This window comes from Tachypleus tridentatus, chromosome 9 (genome assembly GCF_004210375.1).
Source record: "Tachypleus tridentatus isolate NWPU-2018 chromosome 9, ASM421037v1, whole genome shotgun sequence".
Classification (NCBI taxonomy): Eukaryota; Metazoa; Arthropoda; class Merostomata; order Xiphosura; family Limulidae; genus Tachypleus; species Tachypleus tridentatus.
The window spans coordinates 159,145,273-159,165,825 of NC_134833.1; the positions used below are offsets into that span (position 1 = coordinate 159,145,273).

At 39.2% G+C, this 20,553-nt stretch overlaps 1 pseudogene; it reads right to left on the reverse strand.

Moving 5' to 3' along the window:
• LOC143227543 (uncharacterized) overlaps positions 1 to 20,553 on the reverse strand; it is a 45,013-nt pseudogene that overhangs the window by 3,355 nt on the left and 21,105 nt on the right.

Consider the following 20,553-nt stretch of genomic DNA (forward strand, 5'->3'; position numbering starts at 1 on the left):
TTTAAGTAATAAATATGCAACATATGGATAAACACATCTATACCGTAATTTCATAGTACATACAACATATGGATAAACACATCTATACCGTAATTTCATAGTACATACAACATATGGATAAACACATCTATACCGTAATTTAATAGTACATACAACATATGGATAAACACATCTATACCGTAATTTAATAGTACATACAACATATAGATAAACACATCTATACCGTAATTTCATAGTACATACAACATATGGATAAACACATCTATACCGTAATTTAATAGTACATACAACATATGGATAAACACATCTATACCGTAATTTAATACTACATACAACATGGGGATAAACACATCTATCAGATCTCTTATTAAGTTTTTTTTTTTACTTTTATTTCTGATTCCCCCCGTGACGTAGTGATAAGTTTGAAAGTTGAAAGCTAAAAATAATGCTTTCCCTAACCGAGAAACCTTGGAGAAACAAGTAGAAAAATGGAAACCAGATTCACAGAACACAAAAAGTCACCTTCACACGTTTTCGAACACTGGAAATCAAATAAACACAACATAACAATAGGAAACACACAAATACTGAATAAAGAAACAAACATAAACAAACGCAAACTACTTATACAAGAACTCAAGCCCAAAATAAACCAATACAAAGGAACACCTATATTAATAAATATAATCCAACATCTCTAGATTCCTACACTCAATTACCCAACCCCCTTCAAACATATGGTCAGCTATCTGTCAGTTACCTTTTTCTTTCTTTGTGAATCTGACGATGACCGAAGAAGGTCGAAACGTTGTTCGCTCCTCAACATAGAGTTTACTCTACCCGTACCAACCGAATTTACATGTATATTTTTACATATATATTTTTACATGTATATTTTTACATGTATATTTTTACATATATTTTTCTCTACAAGTGGGTTTTCTCGTCATCACTCATTATTATTTCATCACGGCGATTGTACGAGAAGTGTAAGTCTTTGTGTCTTCTTCATGTAGCTATGTAACCATTATGTCTGAACTAGCATACCTTACACCACTATTAACAGTACACGTTCATACGATCGTTAAGAAACTAAGAAACTTAAAACCGAAGAATTATCAATAGAAGAAATGACATCTATTTCATTCAACAATGTAGAAAGGAACAACTAACCCTAATTTTGTAAAGGTAAAACTATCAAAACAATTTAATCATTGCACAAACATCCAAAATTTACAGAAACACTACTTAAAGCCATGTTGAACACAAAATACAAAGAACTACATGACTTACAAAAACAAAAAAATAACCTAAACCATCTACTAGCATGCTGCATTAAACCAGAGATTTACTGACTTATACAACGAAACATAAACCAAATCAATACTAAGAATGACAGAGACAAAAAGATCTGCCACAACAAAAAACTAGAAAAACTAAGATGTAAACAACAGAAAAGACACCAAAACGACAAACCGTTGACTAACCTCATAATTAACACTTCCGACCGACAATTAAGCACAGACATCTACTTAACAAAGGACTCAACTTCGCAATAGCACCTAGGTACATTCCAACCTTAGAAATCAAAACATGTTTAGAAGATCTAGACAGGAGACTTGTGATACTTTCTACAGAGAACAAAAACAAGGAAACAACCAAAAACAACCAACAGAAAGAAGACAACTTAGATAATTTTATTGACATCCAACAGCCAAAATTCCCAGGTAAAATTACAAATTTATATTTTCCAGAAACACCTAAAAACAACATCTTAAACGATTTTTTCAAAGAATTGTCTCACAAAACCATCAACATAATTTCACAAAACAGAAAGCTAAAAAACAACATTACAAAAAGAGACATTAATTCCATTAAAAACCTAAAACAAGATAAAAACATAAAAATTCTAAAAGCAGATAAAGGTAACGTTATAGTCATAATGAACACGAATGAATACATCCAGAAAATAAAGAACATCCTATCAGACACGAACAAATTTAAACCAATACACACAAATCCAACAAAGACACACGTGACACAACTGAACAAATTACTACTACAAATGAAAAAAGCCAACACAATTTCACAAACACTTTATTCCTACCTACGTAAAACTGACTCACGCACACCGCAAATATACGGCATCCCCAAACCTCATAAACCAGATTGTCCATTACGACCAATAATGTCCACATGTGAATCGTTTAAGTACAATCTTGGTAAATACATAGCATGGGCATTCTCCAAACATGTAACATCAGCCAGCTCATTCATCAAAGACTCTTTTAATTTCAAGTCTAATCTAAATCAACTTAATCATAAAGCCTTAATGGCCAGTTTCGATGTTATATCCCTCTTTACAGAAGTTCCAACCACTGAATCCTGCAAGATATCCTTAGAACTCTATATCCGAGACCCTAACCCAACTATAGACATTCCCTGTAACCAATTAGCAACACTCATAGAATTCACCACGATAAAGACAAACTTCATGTTCAACAACCAAAGCTATATACAAACAAATGTCCTAAGCATGGGCAACCCAGTATCACCAGTCCTAGCCAATATTTTTATGACACAAGTTGAAACACAAGCAATTAACACAGCATTACATCCACCACTATACTGGTACAGATATGTAGATGACACGGTTGCGGAATTCACATCTACAGAACACACACTTAATTTGTTCAATCACAATAACTCTATACATCCCAACATTAACTTCACATGTGAACAGGAAGAAAGCAATCAAATATCATTTCTTAACCTCAAAATTACAAGAACCAACACACAATTTAAAACAGAAATTCACCGAAAAATCACCCATACTGGACTATACATTTCTTGGGACTCAGCACATGAAACAAAACAAAAAAACTCAACATACTAAGAAACCAAATAAACACAGCCATAAAACTATGTTCACCAGATAAAATTAACGATGAATTAGACAAAATAAAACAATACTTCACCAACATCAATAAGTTTCCTCCACAAACCGTAGAAAACATTATACGTACACACCTAGACAGAAAGCAAAATCAACCAACTAAAGTAAATACAGCTCACGAATCAAAAAAATCACGAAACCATATACTGCTGCATACCATATATTCCTGACATCAGCAAACAAATAACCAACATTTGGCAAAAACTAGTAACAAAATATGACATTCCAGTTAATACCAAATTTATTGAAAAACCAGGCACAAAACTGAGGTCTATACTATGTAAAAACTACACTGACAAACACCACACCAACATTATTTATAAAATACAATGTGATAACTGCCACGACTTCGATATTGGAAAAACAAGTAGAAAAATGGAAACCAGATTCACAGAACACAAAAAGTCACCTTCACACGTTTTCGAGCACTGCAAGTCAAATAAACACAACATAAACATATAAATCACCCAAATACTAAATAAAGAAACCAACATAAACAAACGCAAAATTAAAGAAACCTTACTTTTACAACAACTCAAGCCCAAAATAAACCAATACAAAGGAACACGTTTATACCTGTATTAATAAATATAATCCAACATCTCTAGATTCCTACACTTAATTACACAACCCCCTTCAAACATGTGGTCAGCTATCGGTCAGTTACCTCTTTCTTTCTTTGTAAACCTGACGATGACCGAAGAAGGTCGAAATGTTGTCCGCAGCTCTACATAGTTTTCTTTACCTGTACCGGTCGTTTTTTACATATATATTTTAAACTATTATTCTGGATAGATGTTTAAGTTTGAAGTTAAATGAACGATACCGATTGAGAAGATACACTACATGGCCAAAAGTATGTGGACACCTTTTTAATTAGTGGGTTCGACTATTGAAGCCACACCCATTGCTAACAGGTGCATAAAATCAAGCATACAGCCTTGCAATCTCCATAGATACATGCTGGCAGTAGAATGGGTCGAACTGAAATGGTCAATGACCTTTAACATGGCACTGTCGCAGGATGCCAGCTATCCAACAAGTCAGTTCGTCAAATTTTTGACTTGTCAGAGCTGCCCTGATCAACTGCAAGTGCTACTATTATAAAGTGAAAACGTCTAGGAGCAACAACAGCTCAGCCACGAAGCGGTAGGCCACACAAGCTCACAGAACAGGACCGCCGAGTGCTGAAGCGCGTAGCGCGTAAAAATCGTCTGTCCAAAGTTGCAACACTCACAACCGAGTTTCAAACTGCCTCTGGAAGCAACGTCAGCACAAGAACTGTTCGTCGGAAGCTTCATGAAATGAATTTCCATGGCTGAGCAGCTGCACAGAAGCCTAAGATCACCATGCACATTGCCAAGCATCAGCTGGAATGGTGTGAAGCACACCGCCATTGGACTCTGGTGCAGTGGAAACGCGTTCTCTGGAGTGATGAATCACATTTCACTATCTGGCAGTCTGACGGACGAATCTGGGTTTGGCAGATTTCAGGAGAATGCTACCTACCTGAATGCATAGTGTCTACTGTAAAGTTTTGTGGAGGAGGAATAATGGTTTGGGGCTGTTTCTCATGGTTTGGGTTAGGCATTTTAGTTCCAGTTAAGGGAAATATTAATGTTACAGCATATAGTAACATTCTAGAGAATTGTGTGCTTCCAACTTTGTGGCAACAGTTTCGGGAAGGCCCTTTTTTGTTTCAGCATGACAGTGTCTCCATGCACAAAGCGAGGTCCATAAAGACATGGTTTGCTGAGGTTGATGTGGAAGAACTTGACAATCCTGCACAGAGCCCTGACCTCAACCCCATCGAACACTTTAGGGATGAATTGAAACGCCGACCGCAAGCCACGCCTTCTCGCCCGAAATCGGTCTCTGATCTCGCTGATGTTCTTGTAGCTAAATAGGAGCGAATCTTTGCAGCCATGTTCCAAAATCTAGTGAAAAGTCTTCCCGGAAGAGTGGAGGCTGTTGTAGCAGCAAAGCAATCTTATATTAATGCCTATGGTATTGGAATGAGATGCTCAACAAGCACGTACAAGTGTGATGGTCAGGTGTCCACATACTTTTGGTCATATGGTGTATACAGTAGTGTTAATGGTTAAAAATATGACTATTGATAATAAATGTATCTTCATTTAGTTAAAAATTGCAAATTAAGGTGTATAAACTTTCACAAGTTTTATCTTTTGGACAATTTGTTTGCTTTCTCTATGACACTAAATGGTTAACCAATCAGAACTTTAAAAATTCGCAGGAGTAAGTATTCATTTATTGTTCTTTTACCAAAACCAAGTATAAATAAGCAATTCTTTTAAAGTTGTTTGTGTATTTCAGTTCACTTACCTTAATAATTGTCTGTGGAAGGAAACAAAACAGCAGAAAATAATGAGAACCATTCTTGTGAGGCGCCGTTCTTCCTGACGTTTCTTGGTACCTCGGTCGTTTCGCTGGGCATTGTTGTACTTGTAGAGACGACTCGGACTTCTCTTAATCACTCAGAGGATTCGGGTGTAACAAAATACAATGATTACTGACGGTAACGAAAAACCGAAAGTGAACAAAAAATATTTTGAAGATTGTCCGTCAACCTTTAAGACAGCACATTCCATTATTTTCTCATCATAACCAAAGCGCCCCCAAGCGCCAACTAATGTAGGTAACAAAAGAACCAGTACAAATATCAATATTGTAATAACCACAGTGATTATGTAACACTGACAGTAAATCTTTTTTTTTTACAAACACTTGTAAAAACAATTAGAATGTAACGATTGATTGTAATCGCGCTAATTAACAATAGAGACGACCCCCCGTTTAAAATACTGCACGAAGTGGTATAATTAATACACAGAAAGTGTTACTGAAAATCCATATTTGATGAGTTAACTCGGAGGTACCAAAAGGAAAATTCCAAATACAGTGTATAAAATCTGAAACACTTGGGCTAACAATGAAGACAGCTGTAGCACTTTAAGCACGTGGACACCTGACTAAATTAACAATAGTCAGTAAATTACCACAGAGTCTAACAATACTTAAAACAACAATGCATATGGCACAAAGTACGTAACACCAGCTAATTTGTGAAGACTTACATCTGAGGAGAATTTAATATAATATTTTGTGTGAGTTGTGAGGTTTTCAATTGGCAAAATAGAGTTCCCCATTACTGATTTTTATTGAATAAAATCTTAGATTGATAATTTTATCTACTTCCAGACAGAAAACATTAAATCTTGGAATAATTAAAATTAAACTAATTAATAGAAGTTTAATGAAAACAACTTTGCAGGAATGTCAAAAATTAAGCAGTAACGTGGTACTTAGTGCGGAAAAGAAATGGAAAAAAAAAAGGCTTAAGTTGAACATATTCCACGCTTTATAAAACTTGTATACGTTTCATTGTTATGGCCTGGCATGGTCGAGCGCGTAAGGCGTGCGGTTCGCGTCCGCGTCGCGCTAAACATGCTCGCCCTTTCAGCCGTGGGGGGCGTTATAATGTGACGGTCAATCCCACTATTCTCAAGAGTAGCCCAAGAGTTGGCGGTGGGGTGAGTGGTGATGACTAACTGCCTTCCCTTTAGTCTTACACTGCTAAATTAGGGACGGGTAGCACAGATAGCCCTCGAGTAGTTTTGTGCGAATTTCCAAAAACAAACAAACAAACGTTTCATTGTTACTGGTGTTGAATATAATGAGTGTTAAAACGTGCCAATAGTCCGCATACATTCAGAACTGTAAGGGTTATGTTTTCTAAGTGTGGTGAGTAATACTATTTACTTTTACTGTTCTGCTATGTTTGTATTATCAATGAATGTAACGATTTTATAACAAGATACTTTATTTTACAACTATTATAATTACTTATTTATCTATAACCTAAACAACATTATATGCAGACTTATAACGTTGTCAGATAGGAATGAAGGGTTTCTTAAATCTGATTACAGAGTTATATTTTCTTTTTACACCTTTAATCAATCAAGATGTAATGAAAATTCAATGTTGAAGTAAGTGACATTAGATATAAGACTGTAACTTTCTGCTACACCGAATCCAGCACGTGGAAACAGTTGTGAGGAAGTGACGTGTGACAGGATCTCAACAAACAGAAAACAAAACAAAACTTCCTTACGTCACAGCCAATTCCAAGTAAGACTTCAGTTTACAAACAATTATATCAAACGATCATAAAAACAGTGAAGTAAAACAAACTTTGGTTTAGATATGTGACAGTTTTTACCGCGAATCTATTAATTTTATGTGAAAAAAAAAAGTTGTAAAGTGTCGTTATAAACTGTAGTTTCGAAATTGATCGGAACATAATAACCTAAGCCTAAGAGGGCAAGCACTTTAACTCACTGAGAGACTACACTGAAGACGTTATTAGCCTAATATACACTGGGTCGGTTCACGACATCGTATTTGAGAAGGAATATAGACTATAATTCATTATTTTTGTTATCATTAAAATATACAGACCTATTTAGTTATAGTTTATTTATTAAACGTCTACTAATATATCATATATTTAACCTCATATGCAAAAAACATCTATGCAGAATTAAAATATTCTATGAGAAAACACAAACAGTAGGCATAGCCTATAAAATAAAATTAGGCTTACATTATATTGGTATTAATACGTATTATGATTGTTTGAAATTAAGCACAAAGCTTCATGATGTGCTAACTGTGCTTTTCCACCACGGATATCGAAACCCAATTTCTAGCGTTATAAATCCACGAACATACTGCTATGCTACTGGGTGCTAATTATTATATGAAATGAGATTATATTCAAGCCAGTAAATGTATTCTATTCTACTTTTTTTTTCGCCTGATGGTTCGACCCCTGAGAGTAGATTTTGTTTTTCATTTGATACATTATAAAGTATAATATTGCGTTTTCTTAGTTGTATATTTCACACATTAATATTTTAATGTGAATGTGGTATCACACTCATAAAAATTATATTAAACTTACATTAAAGCAAATTTAAATATAATAACATATACATATTTAGGTTTGAAATTTTAATATTTGTAGAGGGCTAGGGGTATTAGAACTTGTTCAACGTGTGTAAGATAATTTAAATATTCTCCATGAAGGCCTATTTACCCCTGCCAGTGAAGGGAAAAAAAATAACTTAAAAAGACATAATTCATAATGAAACCCTGATTTAAAACAGGTTTGAAGTTTATTTTCAAAAAGCAAGTCCCCTAATGTCTTCGGACTTACAACACTAAAATCAGGGGTTCGATTTTACTCGGTGGACACAGCAGAAAGCCCGATGTGGCTTTGTTATAAGAAACACACACGCACAAATCAAACCCAAGTTTTGTTTTTCATAAATTCACGCAATATTTTGTTACGTATCAAAAGGTGGAACAGAAGATAGAGAAGTTTTTCGTTTTTTCTCGAAAGCCCGGAAAATGACAGGTAGCGCTGCGAGCGTATGATAAAATCAACAGTTTTTAACATACGTAATTCCATCTTGAATGGCTCCGTGTGAAAGTTGTTGCCATGTGCGCTTCGATTTACACTCATGTGCACAGGGATAAAAGACTTCAGACTAATGAAGGAAATGTGTGAATTGTACAGTGGAGGAAAGATAACCCCGCTAATAAATAGAGGTTCTTAGGCTTAGGTGTATGTTTTACAATGAACTGCGACAGTTGCGTCACAAAAAACCCCCAGATAAAACAAGGACTGGCATAAAGAAAATAAAGTTAAAATATCTGTGACATATTAATATTGCAAACTAATTTCACATATAAGTTGTTGTTGGAAGAAATTACACGATTCGTTAAAAGTTAATGTTTGTAAATTATAAGAGGAAATCATTTTTTTACAGCCCTGCAGATGACCTAGAAAGGTCAAAACGTTGTTCTCTGCTTCTCAGTCAAAGAGTTAGTACCCATACCAGTCGTTCTGAGAAAATAAATGAAATTTTAATGAGGACCGTAAAATTTAACCTCATACAACTCAGTGATTGATTTATCATATTTTTGGGCTACTATTTTATCAACGAATAGTGGAATTGACCGAAATATTATAACGTCCCCACGGTTGAAATGGCAAGCATGTTTGGTATACTGGGGATTCGAACTCGAGATCCTCATATTTTTTAATAACACCTACACTCAGAATTTTTAATTTAAAGTACGAGGAACTAATGTTTCATACTTGAAACTTGTATTATTTTGAAACTAGAAAAAGAAAGCTCAAAGTATTTGTTTGTCCAAATGAAAATGTGTAATGTTTTCCAAAGCATTAAGGCATTTCGCATAACTGACAACAGCTCTCCAATGAAATATATCCTTTCATACTGCTGACAACAATCCTCCAATGAATTAAGACCTTTTATAGTGTTGATGGCTGTATTGATGCTGACTTAAAACCCTTACAACAAAGTGCGACAAAACTTATTTTATATAAATCCATTGTACTTTTAACAAGGCCCAACATCACCAGGTGGTTAGGGCGCTCGGCTTGCAATCTGGGGGCTGTGGTGGCGTTATAATATGTCGATCGATCCTACAATTTGTTGGTGAAAGAGCATTCCAAGAGTTAATGGTGGGTGGTGATAACTAGCTGCCTTCCGTCTAGTCTTTCACATAAAATGTTTTCTGTATACAAAACGGTCATGTAATAGATACATAATATATGAAATAAGGTATGGAATTGTATTTACTTTTTGTGTACTTGTGTATATTCAGATTTACAGACTTCCTGATAATAACAGGAGATTCAACCAGGAATATACTGGGATAATATGTTTGAAAACTTGAGTGAGTTTCTCTAACGGGTGCAAAATAAAGAGTTTGTTTGTTTTGTTTGTTGTATTTCGCGCTAAGCTACTCGAGGGCTATCTGTGCTAGCCGTCTCTAATTTAGCAGTGTAAGACTAGAGGGAAGGCAGCTAGTCATCACCACCTACCGCCAACTCTTGGGCTACTCTTTTACCAACGAATAGTGGAATCGACCGTCACATTATAACGCCCCTACGGCTGAAAGGACGAGCATGTTTGGTGCGACGGGGTAGAACCCGAGACTCTCAGATTACGAGTCAAACGCCTTAACCCACCTTGACCTCATTCATTTTTAAAACCCATTTTTCAGAAATATTTGTGAATCAGATGTCTTGTGGGTCCATGGTTTTGTTAGGCCCTAAAAACATAGATCACAGGAAACGACGTAACGACTTTCTCAAGGCAATGATGAATACAGACTGTGTCATACTCAGCCTCTCAATTGTCTACTTGTTTTTAAACTACAGATCTATACAAATAAGCTAATCATGCTCCCACTGCAGGGATCGGACCATGAATTTTGATTGTGTTATAAGTCCTCAAACTTATCGCTGAGTCATCTTAAGTCTGGCATGGCCAAGCGCGTAAGGCGTGCGATTCGTAATCCGAGGGTCGCGGGTTCGCGCCCGCGTCGCGCTAAACATGCTCGCCCTCCCAGCCGTGGGGGCGTATAATGTGACGGTAAATCCCACTATTCGTTGGTAAAAGAGTAGCCCAAGAGTTGGCGGTGAGTGGTAATGACTAGCTGCCTTCCCTCTAGTCTTACACTGCTAAATTAGGGACGGCTAGCACAGATAGCCCTCGAGTAGCTTTGTGCGAAATTCCAAACAAAACAAACGAGTCATCATAAACACTAAGAATCATGTTCAATTCTGTTACATTGATATTCTGCACCATATAACACTAAAAACTGACCATAACACAGATAGCCAATTGTGTAGCTTTGTGTTTAACAACAAATAAACAGACTTTCAAGTTGTAGCCTGTTTTGTGGCATATGTAGTCATATGTTCACCTAATACTGACATTTGCTTGTATCACAGATGCTGAACACCCCTAGTAGTTCAAATGACTCATAATGTTAAAAAACAGATTTTAATATCTATGGTGTTCAAAGCACAGATAGCGAACAGTGTAGGTTTGTGCTTAACCAGAATAAAAACAAGAGAAACAAAATGCTATAAAACAGTCACTCTCTTCACACAATGAGTATGTGACCTGGTTGATGACTCAACTTTTTAATATCAGGGGAAATGGATTTTTTCAGGAATGAATCATATATTTTGTAATCTTGTTTTTTTTTCTGAATTTCTCGCAAAACGACACGAGGGCTATCTGTGCTATCCGTCCATAATTTAGCAGTGTAAGACTAGAGGGAAGGCAGCTAGTCATCACCACCCACCGCCAACTCTTGGGCTACTCTTTTACCACGGAATTGTGGGATTGACCGTGACTTTATAGCGCTCTCAAGGCTGAAAGGTCGAGTATGTTTGGTGTGACAGGGATTCGAACCCGCGATCCTCGGATTACCAGTCGAGTGCCTTAACCACCAGGCCAGGTCGGGGCCTTATTGTAATTAAACGTTTACTCTTAATTAATTACTTTTATCATTCTTTCCATTCTGTTATTTTTAAATATTTTTTTTTTGTAATACATAGTTACTGAATTTTTCGGAGATTCTTTTCTTCCCATACTCTGGAAAATCGAAATTTCTTCTCCAAACGAACATCTTGGGTGTCAGACATTTTTTATTGTTTTGGGTCTGTTTTAAATTAACAAAATTTTAAAATATATGCAAATAACGGTTAGTTAAATATCGTAATTGAAAATTAACTGATTGGTTGATCATACTAGTGCCATCTATTGAATAAAAACATTTATTTAAGTGAAGGTGACACAGCTCTCTATATAAAATGTTTGTAGCATTTCAGTTAATAGAGTATAAAATGAAATGTCCACGACTCTAGAATTCGGATAAAACAACTACTTTCAGCCTGAAAATAAAAGCAAGTATTTTTGTCACAAGACTTTAGTATTAGATATTTAAACACTATATTTTTTAGGACTTTCAAGAACTAGAACAGCATACAACAACAGTATTCCAACCATACTATGTTCATCATATACATCGTCATGACGACCTTCGCTTAATCCAAAGCTCTTTAAAGCTGGTTTTGATACAACAAATATAGCGGTGATTAAAATATTATTTAGATAAGCAGTCCGTTATCACAGCACAGATAAGGCACTCGACTCGTAATCGAAGGGTCGCGGGTTCGAATCCTCGTCACATCAAATATGCTCGCCCTTTCAGCCGTGGAGGTGTTATAAAATGACGGTCAAGCCCACTATTCGTTGATAAAAAAGTAGCTCAAGAGTTGGCGGTGGGTGGTGATGACTAGCTGCCTTCCCTCTTGTCTTACACTGTTAAATTAAGGACGGCTAGTACAGATAGTCCTCGTGTAGCTTTGCGCGAATTTCAAAAACAAAAATACAATTTATATAAGCCATTTGGTACCTCTACAATTGTTGTGGTGTGAACGCCTTTCGCAAGATGGCAAAGAATTCTTACAATTATTATTGACAATAGACAGTTGTTGGGTCTATTACGTTTCTTAAATAGTGTATTTCTTATTTATATCCTAAAAGATTTTCAAAAATTAGAATAATATATAACAATAGTTGAAACTTTGTAGAATGGACGTCAACTGCCTGTTGTGGAGACACAGGTGTAGAAGACGACGTTTCGAAAGTCTTCAGCGTTTCGTGTTCAAGTCAGTGAAACGAAAACTAAACAAACTTGGCAGGGGTTTAGTTTAGGGAGAGAGAAGTCTGAGGAATTCTCTCCCCAACAGGGGTGTTTAAGAACGTCGTGGTTTAGTTTAGAGAGAGAGAAGTCTGAGGAATTCTATCCCCAACAGGAGTGTTCAGGAACGTTGTGGTTTAGTTTAGAGAGAGAGAAGTCTGAGGAATTCTCTCCCCAACAGGGGTGTTTAAGAACGTTGTGGTTTAGTTTAGAGAGAGAGAAGTCTGAGGAATTCTCTCCCAACAGGGTGTTCAGGAACGTTGTGGTTTAGTTTAGAGAGAGAGAAGTCTGAGGAATTCTATCCCCAACAGGAGTGGTCAGGAACGTTGTGGTTTAGTTTAGAGAGAAAAGTCTGAAAATTCTCTCCCACTAGGGGTGTTCAAAACGTTGTGGTTTAGTTTAGAGACAAAGAAGTCTGAGGAATTCTCTCCCCACCAGGGGTGTTCAGGAATGTTGTGGTTTAGTTTAGAGAGAGAGAAGTCTGAGGAATTCTCTCCCCAACAGGGGTGTTCAGGAACGTTGTGGTTTAGTTTAGAGAGAGAGAAGTCTGAGGAATTCTATCCCCAACAGGAGTGGTCAGGAACGTTGTGGTTTAGTTTAGAGAGAGAAAAGTCTGAAAAATTCTCTCCCCACTAGGGGTGTTCAAAAACGTTGTGGTTTAGTTTAGAGAGACAAAGAAGTCTGAGGAATTCTCTCCCCACCAGGGGTGTTCAGGAATGTTGTGGTTTAGTTTAGAGAGAGAGATGTCTGAGGAATTATCTCCCCAAAAGGGGTGTTCAGGAGCGTTGTGGTTTAGTTTAGAGAGAAAGAAGTCTGAGGAATTCTCTCCCCACTGGGGGGGGTGTTCAGGAACGTTGTGGTTTAGTTTAGAGAGAAAGAAGTCTGAGGAATTCTCTCCTAACAGGAGTGGTCAGAACATTGTGGTTTAGTTTTGAGAGAGAGAAGTCTGAGGAATTCTCTCCCACCAGGGGTGGTCAGGAACGTTGTGGTTTAGTTTAGAGAGAGAGAAGTCTGAGGAATTCTCTCCCCAACAGGGGTGGTCAGGAACGTTGGGGTTTAGTTTAGAGAGAGAGAAGTCTGAGGAATTCTATCCCCAACTGGAGTGGTCAGGAACGTTGTGGTTTAGTTTAGGGAGAGAGAAGTCTGAGGAATTCTCTCCCCAACAGGGGTGTTTAAGAACGTTGTGGTTTAGTTTAGAGAGAGAGAAGTCTGAGGAATTCTCTCCCCAACAGGGGTGTTCAGGAACGTTGTGGTTTAGTTTAGAGAGAGAGAAGTCTGAGGAATTCTATCCCCAACAGGAGTGGTCAGGAACGTTGTGGTTTAGTTTAGAGAGAGAAAAGTCTGAAAAATTCTCTCCCCACTAGGGGTGTTCAAAAACGTTGTGGTTTAGTTTAGAGAGACAAAGAAGTCTGAGGAATTCTCTCCCCACCAGGGGTGTTCAGGAATGTTGTGGTTTAGTTTAGAGAGAGAGATGTCTGAGGAATTATCTCCCCAACAGGGGTGGTCAGGAACGTTGGGGTTTAGTTTAGAGAGAGAGAAGTCTGAAGAATTCTCTCCCCACCAGGGGTGTTCAGGAACGTTGTGGTTTAGTTTAGAAAGAGAGAGAAGTCTGAGGAATTCTCTCCCCAACAGGGGTGTTCAGGAACGTTGTGGTTTAGTTTAGAGAGAGAGAAGTCTGAGGAATTCTCTCCCCAACAGGGGTGTTCAGGAACGTTGTGGTTTAGTTTAGAGAGAGAAGTCTTACGAATTCTCTCCCCACCAGGGGTGTTCAGGAACGTTGTGGTTTAGTTTAGAGAGAGAGAAGTCTGAGGAATTCTCTCTCCACCAGGGGTGTTCAGGAACGTTGTGGTTTAGTTTAGAGAGAAAGAAGTCTGAGGAATTCTCTCCCTAACAGGAGTGGTCAGGAACATTGTGGTTTAGTTTTGAGAGAGAGAAGTCTGAGGAATTCTCTCCCACCAGGGGTGATCAGGAACGTTGTGGTTTAGTTTAGAGAGAGAGAAGTCTGAGGAATTCTCTCCCCAACAGGGGTGGTCAGGAACGTTGGGGTTTAGTTTAGAGAGAGAAGTCTGAAGAATTCTCTCCTCACCAGGGGTGTTCAGAACGTTGTGGTTTAGTTTAGAAAGAGAGAGAAGTCTGAGGAATTCTCTCCCCAACAGGGGTGTTCAGGAACGTTGGGGTTTAGTTTAGAGAGAGAAGTCTGAGGAATTCTCTCCCCACCAGGGGTGTTCAGGAACGTTGTGGTTTAGTTTAGAGAGAGAGAAGTCTGAGGAATTCTCTCCCCAACAGAGGTGTTCAGGAACGTTGTGGTTTAGTTTAGAGAGAGAGAAGTCTGAGGAATTCTCTCCCCAACAGGGGTGTTCAGGAACGTTGTGGTTTAGTTTAGAGAGAGAAGTCTTACGAATTCTCTCCCCACCAGGGGTGTTCAGGAACGTTGTGGTTTAGTTTAGAGAGAGAGAAGTCTGAGGAATTCTCTCTCCACCAGGGGTGTTCAGGAACGTTGTGGTTTAGTTTAGAGAGAGAGAAGTCTGAGAATTCTCTCACCGGGGTGTTCAGGAACTTTGTGGTTTAGTTTAGAGAGAGAGAAGTCTGAAGATTTCTCTCCCCACCAGGGGCGTTCAGGAACGTTGATGTTTTAGTTTAGAGAGAGAAAGAAGTCTGAGGAATTCTCTCCCCACCAGGGGTGTTCAGGAACGTTCGGGTTTAGTTTAGAGAGAGAGAAGTCTGAGGAATTCTATCCCCAACAGGAGTGGTCAGGAACGTTGTGGTTTAGTTTAGAGAGAGAAAAGTCTGAAAAATTCTCTCCCCACTAGGGGTGTTCAAAAAGGTTGTGGTTTAGTTTAGAGAGACAAAGAAGTCTGAGGAATTCTCTCCCCACCAGGGGTGTTCAGGAATGTTGTGGTTTAGTTTAGAGAGAGAGATGTCTGAGGAATTATCTCCCCCAAAAGGGGTGTTCAGGAGCGTTGTGGTTTAGTTTAGAGAGAAAGAAGTCTGAGGAATTCTCTCCCCACTGGGGGGGGGTGTTCAGGAACGTTGTGGTTTAGTTTAGAGAGAAAGAAGTCTGAGGAATTCTCTCCCTAACAGGAGTGGTCAGGAACATTGTGGTTTAGTTTTGAGAGAGAGAAGTCTGAGGAATTATCTCCCCAAAAGGGGTGTTCAGGAGCGTTGTGGTTTAGTTTAGAGAGAAAGAAGTCTGAGGAATTCTCTCCCCACTGGGGGGGTGTTCAGGAACGTTGTGGTTTAGTTTAGAGAGAGAGAAGTCTGAGGAATTCTCTCCCCAACAGGGGTGGTCAGGAACGTTGGGGTTTAGTTTAGAGAGAGAGAAGTCTGAGGAATTCTCTCCCCAACAGGGGTGGTCAGGAACGTTGGGGTTTAGTTTAGAGAGAGAGAAGTCTGAGGAATTCTATCCCCAACAGGAGTGGTCAGGAACGTTGTGGTTTAGTTTAGGGAGAGAGAAGTCTGAGGAATTCTCTCCCCAACAGGGGTGTTTAAGAACGTTGTGGTTTAGTTTAGAGAGAGAGAAGTCTGAGGAATTCTCTCCCCAACAGGGGTGTTCAGGAACGTTGTGGTTTAGTTTAGAGAGAGAGAAGTCTGAGGAATTCTATCCCCAACAGGAGTGGTCAGGAACGTTGTGGTTTAGTTTAGAGAGAGAGAAGTCTGAGGAATTCTCTCCCCAACAGGGGTGTTCAGGAACGTTGTGGTTTAGTTTAGAGAGAGAAGTCTTACGAATTCTCTCCCCACCAGGGGTGTTCAGGAACGTTGTGGTTTAGTTTAGAGAGAGAGAAGTCTGAGGAATTCTCTCCACCAGGGGTGTTCAGGAACGTTGTGGTTTAGTTTAGAGAGAGAGAAGTCTGAGGAATTCTCTCCCCACCGGGGGTGTTCAGGAACTTTGTGGTTTAGTTTAGAGAGAGAGAAGTCTGAAGATTTCTCTCCCCACCAGGGGCGTTCAGGAACGTTGATGTTTTAGTTTAGAGAGAGAAAGAAGTCTGAGGAATTCTCTCCCCACAAGGGGTGTTCAGGAACGTTCGGGTTTAGTTTAGAGAGAGAGAAGTCTGAGGAATTCTCTCCCCAACAGGGGTGGTCAGGAACGTTGGGGTTTAGTTTAGAGAGAGAGAAGTCTGAGGAATTCTCTCCCCACCTGGGGTGTTCAGGAACGTTGTGGTTTAGTATATATAGAGAGAGAGGTCTGAGGAATTCTCTCCCCAACAGCAATGTTCAGGAACGTTGGGGTTTAGTTTAGAGAGAGAGAAGTCTGAGGAATTATCTCCCCAATAGGGGTGGTCAGGAACGTTTTGGTTTAGTTTAGAGAGAGAAAAGTCTGAGGAATTCTCTTCCCAACAGGGGTGGTCAGGAACGTTGGGGTTTAGTTTAGAGAGAAAGAAGTCTGAGGAATTCTCTCCCCACCAGGGGTGTTCAGGAACGTTCGGGTTTAGTTTAGAGAGAGAGAAGTCTGAGGAATTCTCTCCCCAACAGGGGTGGTCAGGAACGTTGGGGTTTAGTTTAGAGAGAGAGAAGTCTGAGGAATTCTCTCCCCACCAGGGGTGTTCAGGAACGTTGTGGTTTAGTTTAGAGAGAAAGAAGTCTGAGGAATTCTCTCCCTAACAGGAGTGGTCAGGAACATTGTGGTTTAGTTTTGAGAGAGAGAAGTCTGAGGAATTCTCTCCCACCAGGGGTGGTCAGGAACGTTGTGGTTTAGTTTAGAGAGAGAGAAGTCTGAGGAATTCTCTCCCCAACAGGGGTGGTCAGGAACGTTGGGGTTTAGTTTAGAGAGAAAGAAGTCTGAGGAATTCTCTCCCCACTAGGGGTGTTCAGGAACGTTCGGGTTTAGTTTAGAGAGAGAGAAGTCTGAGGAATTCTCTCCCCAACAGGGGTGGTCAGGAACGTTGGGGTTTAGTTTAGAGAGAGAGAAGTCTGAGGAATTCTCTCCCACCAGGGTGTTCAGGAACGTTGTGGTTTAGTTTAGAGAGAAAGAAGTCTGAGGAATTCTCTCCCCAACAGGAGTGGTCAGGAACATTGTGGTTTAGTTTTGAGAGAGAGAAGTCTGAGGAATTCTCTCCCCAACAGGGGTGGTCAGGAACGTTGGGGTTTAGTTTAGAGAGAGAGAAGTCTGAGGAATTCTATCCCCAACAGGAGTGGTCAGGAACGTTGTGGTTTAGTTTAGAGAGAGAAAAGTCTGAAAAATTCTCTCCCCACTAGGGGTGTTCAAAAACGTTGTGGTTTAGTTTAGAGAGACAAAGAAGTCTGAGGAATTCTCTCCCCACCAGGGGTGTTCAGGAATGTTGTGGTTTAGTTTAGAGAGAGAGATGTCTGAGGAATTATCTCCCCAAAAGGGGTGTTCAGGAGCGTTGTGGTTTAGTTTAGAGAGAAAGAAGTCTGAGGAATTCTCTCCCCACTGGGGGGGTGTTCAGGAACGTTGTGGTTTAGTTTAGAGAGAAAGAAGTCTGAGGAATTCTCTCCCTAACAGGAGTGGTCAGGAACGTTGGGGTTTAGTTTAGAGAGAGAGAAGTCTGAGGAATTCTCTCCCCACCAGGGGTGTTCAGGAACGTTGTGGTTTAGTATAGAGAGAGAGAGAGGTCTGAGGAATTCTCTCCCCAACAGCGGTGTTCAGGAACGTTGGGGTTTAGTTTAGAGAGAAAGAAGTCTGAGGAATTCTCTCCCCACTGGGGGGGGGTGTTCAGGAACGTTGTGGTTTAGTTTAGAGAGAAAGAAGTCTGAGGAATTCTCTCCCTAACAGGAGTGGTCAGGAACATTGTGGTTTAGTTTTGAGAGAGAGAAGTCTGAGGAATTCTCTCCCACCAGGGGTGGTCAGGAACGTTGTGGTTTAGTTTAGAGAGAGAGAAGTCTGAGGAATTCTCTCCCCAACAGGGGTGGTCAGGAACGTTGGGGTTTAGTTTAGAGAGAGAGAAGTCTGAGGAATTCTCTCCCCACCAGGGGTGTTCAGGAACGTTGTGGTTTAGTTTAGAGAGAGAGAGAAGTCTGAGGAATTCTCTCCCCAACAGGGGTGTTCAGGAACGTTGGGGTTTAGTTTAGAGAGAGAAGTCTGAGGAATTCTCTCCCCACCAGGGGTGTTCAGGAACGTTGTGGTTTAATTTAGAGAGAGAGAAGTCTGAGGAATTCTCTCCCCAACAGGGGTGTTCAGGAACGTTGTGGTTTAGTTTAGAGAGAGAGAAGTCTGAGGAATTCTCTCCCCAATAGGGGTGTTCAGGAACGTTGTGGTTTAGTTTAGAGAGAGAAGTCTTACGAATTCTCTCCCCACCAGGGGTGTTCAGGAACGTTGTGGTTTAGTTTAGAGAGAGAGAAGTCTGAGGAATTCTCTCTCCACCAGGGGTGTTCAGGAACGTTGTGGTTTAGTTTAGAGAGAGAGAAGTCTGAGGAATTCTCTCTCCACCGGGGGTGTTCAGGAACTTTGTGGTTTAGTTTAGAGAGAGAGAAGTCTGAAGATTTCTCTCCCCACCAGGGGCGTTCAGGAACGTTGATGTTTTAGTTTAGAGAGAGAAAGAAGTCTGAGGAATTCTCTCCCCACCAGGGGTGTTCAGGAACGTTGGGGTTTAGTTTAGAGAGAGAGAAGTCTGAGGAATTCTCTCCCCACCAGGGGTGTTCAGGAACGTTGTGGTTTAGTTTAGAGAGAGAAAAGTCTGAGGAATGCTCTCCCCAACAGGGGTGTTCAGGAACGTTGGGGTTTAGTTTAGAGAGAGAGAAGTCTGAGGAATTCCCTTCCCAACAGGGGTGGTCAGGAACGTTGGGGTTTAGTTTAGACAGAAAGAAGTCTGAGGAATTCTCTCTGCAACAGGAGTGTTCAGTAACATTTCTTTTTTAAGTCCACACTTTCCCTTGGTGGACTCAGCAAATAGCCAGATGTGGCTTTGCTATAAGAAAAAAAACACACACGTACACTAACTCCGCCTATTTTTTCTTAAGTTTTAAGTTTTATTAACCTGATAGTTGTATATAGTATACAAAAATAGACTAAGCAAGTAACTTTATTTTGACCTAAGTGGATACAACAAAATTGCTACTTTAACATAGTGAATGTAAAAGAAAACATAAAAAGAATTTTTTTAAGCGAAATGTTATGTTAATTTTCCAAAAGAGATGAAAAAACAAATAATTCAGGTCACCATGAAAATAAAAATAATGAATAGTGAGAAAGCAGTACAAAGGGACAATCATTATTATACATATAATTTGAAGTTATATGACCTGATGTCTTTTACTGAAACAAGTAATACATAGACCAGGGCTACCTTCACATTTATCACAGTACGTGCCAATGTTTTGGGTCTTTCTGTCCACTTCTTTTGCAATATTTGTCTTATTTATTTTACTCTAGCAGCCAATGCATCTTTTAGAAATAATTCTGTTGGACTTGTCTCTTTCAGTGTAAGTCTTTATAATGTGTTGTGTGTTGACTCTTCATGCTGTTGTCCTTGGTGTTATTGCTGCTTGACCATTTACTTAATACAGTGATTCAATGACTGACATTCGAAGTAGTTTGTGTGTGTGTGTGTGTGTGTGTGTTTTACTGAATAATAGCAAAGCACTTACCATTGTTGTGTTTACCAAAACCATTCCCAAGTGGTGAAAAGTAACTGAACATTTGGCTGAATATGTCTATTCCTTGTTTTATGATATTGTAATTATGAACCATTTCTGAGTTCTTGAATCCACAACATTGATTCTCCATCAAGTTTCCTTGAAGCTCAGATCGTGTTTCTTTGATAACATAAGTACATCACATTTGTCCTTCCATTTGGCAACCACAATTTCATCATTTTGTTGGCGACCTACTAATTTTTTCTTCTTTAGTTTTGCTCTTATAATTTCCTTGGGATTACTTACCCTTTCTGTTCGCCCGTAATGTCTCCACAAGGTGGGTTTGATGACTTAGCATCTCTTTTGCTAAATAGATTGATCTATAGAAATTAACTATAACAATTGTTCCCCTGCATCTGGATAATCCTTAACAAAATCAAGGG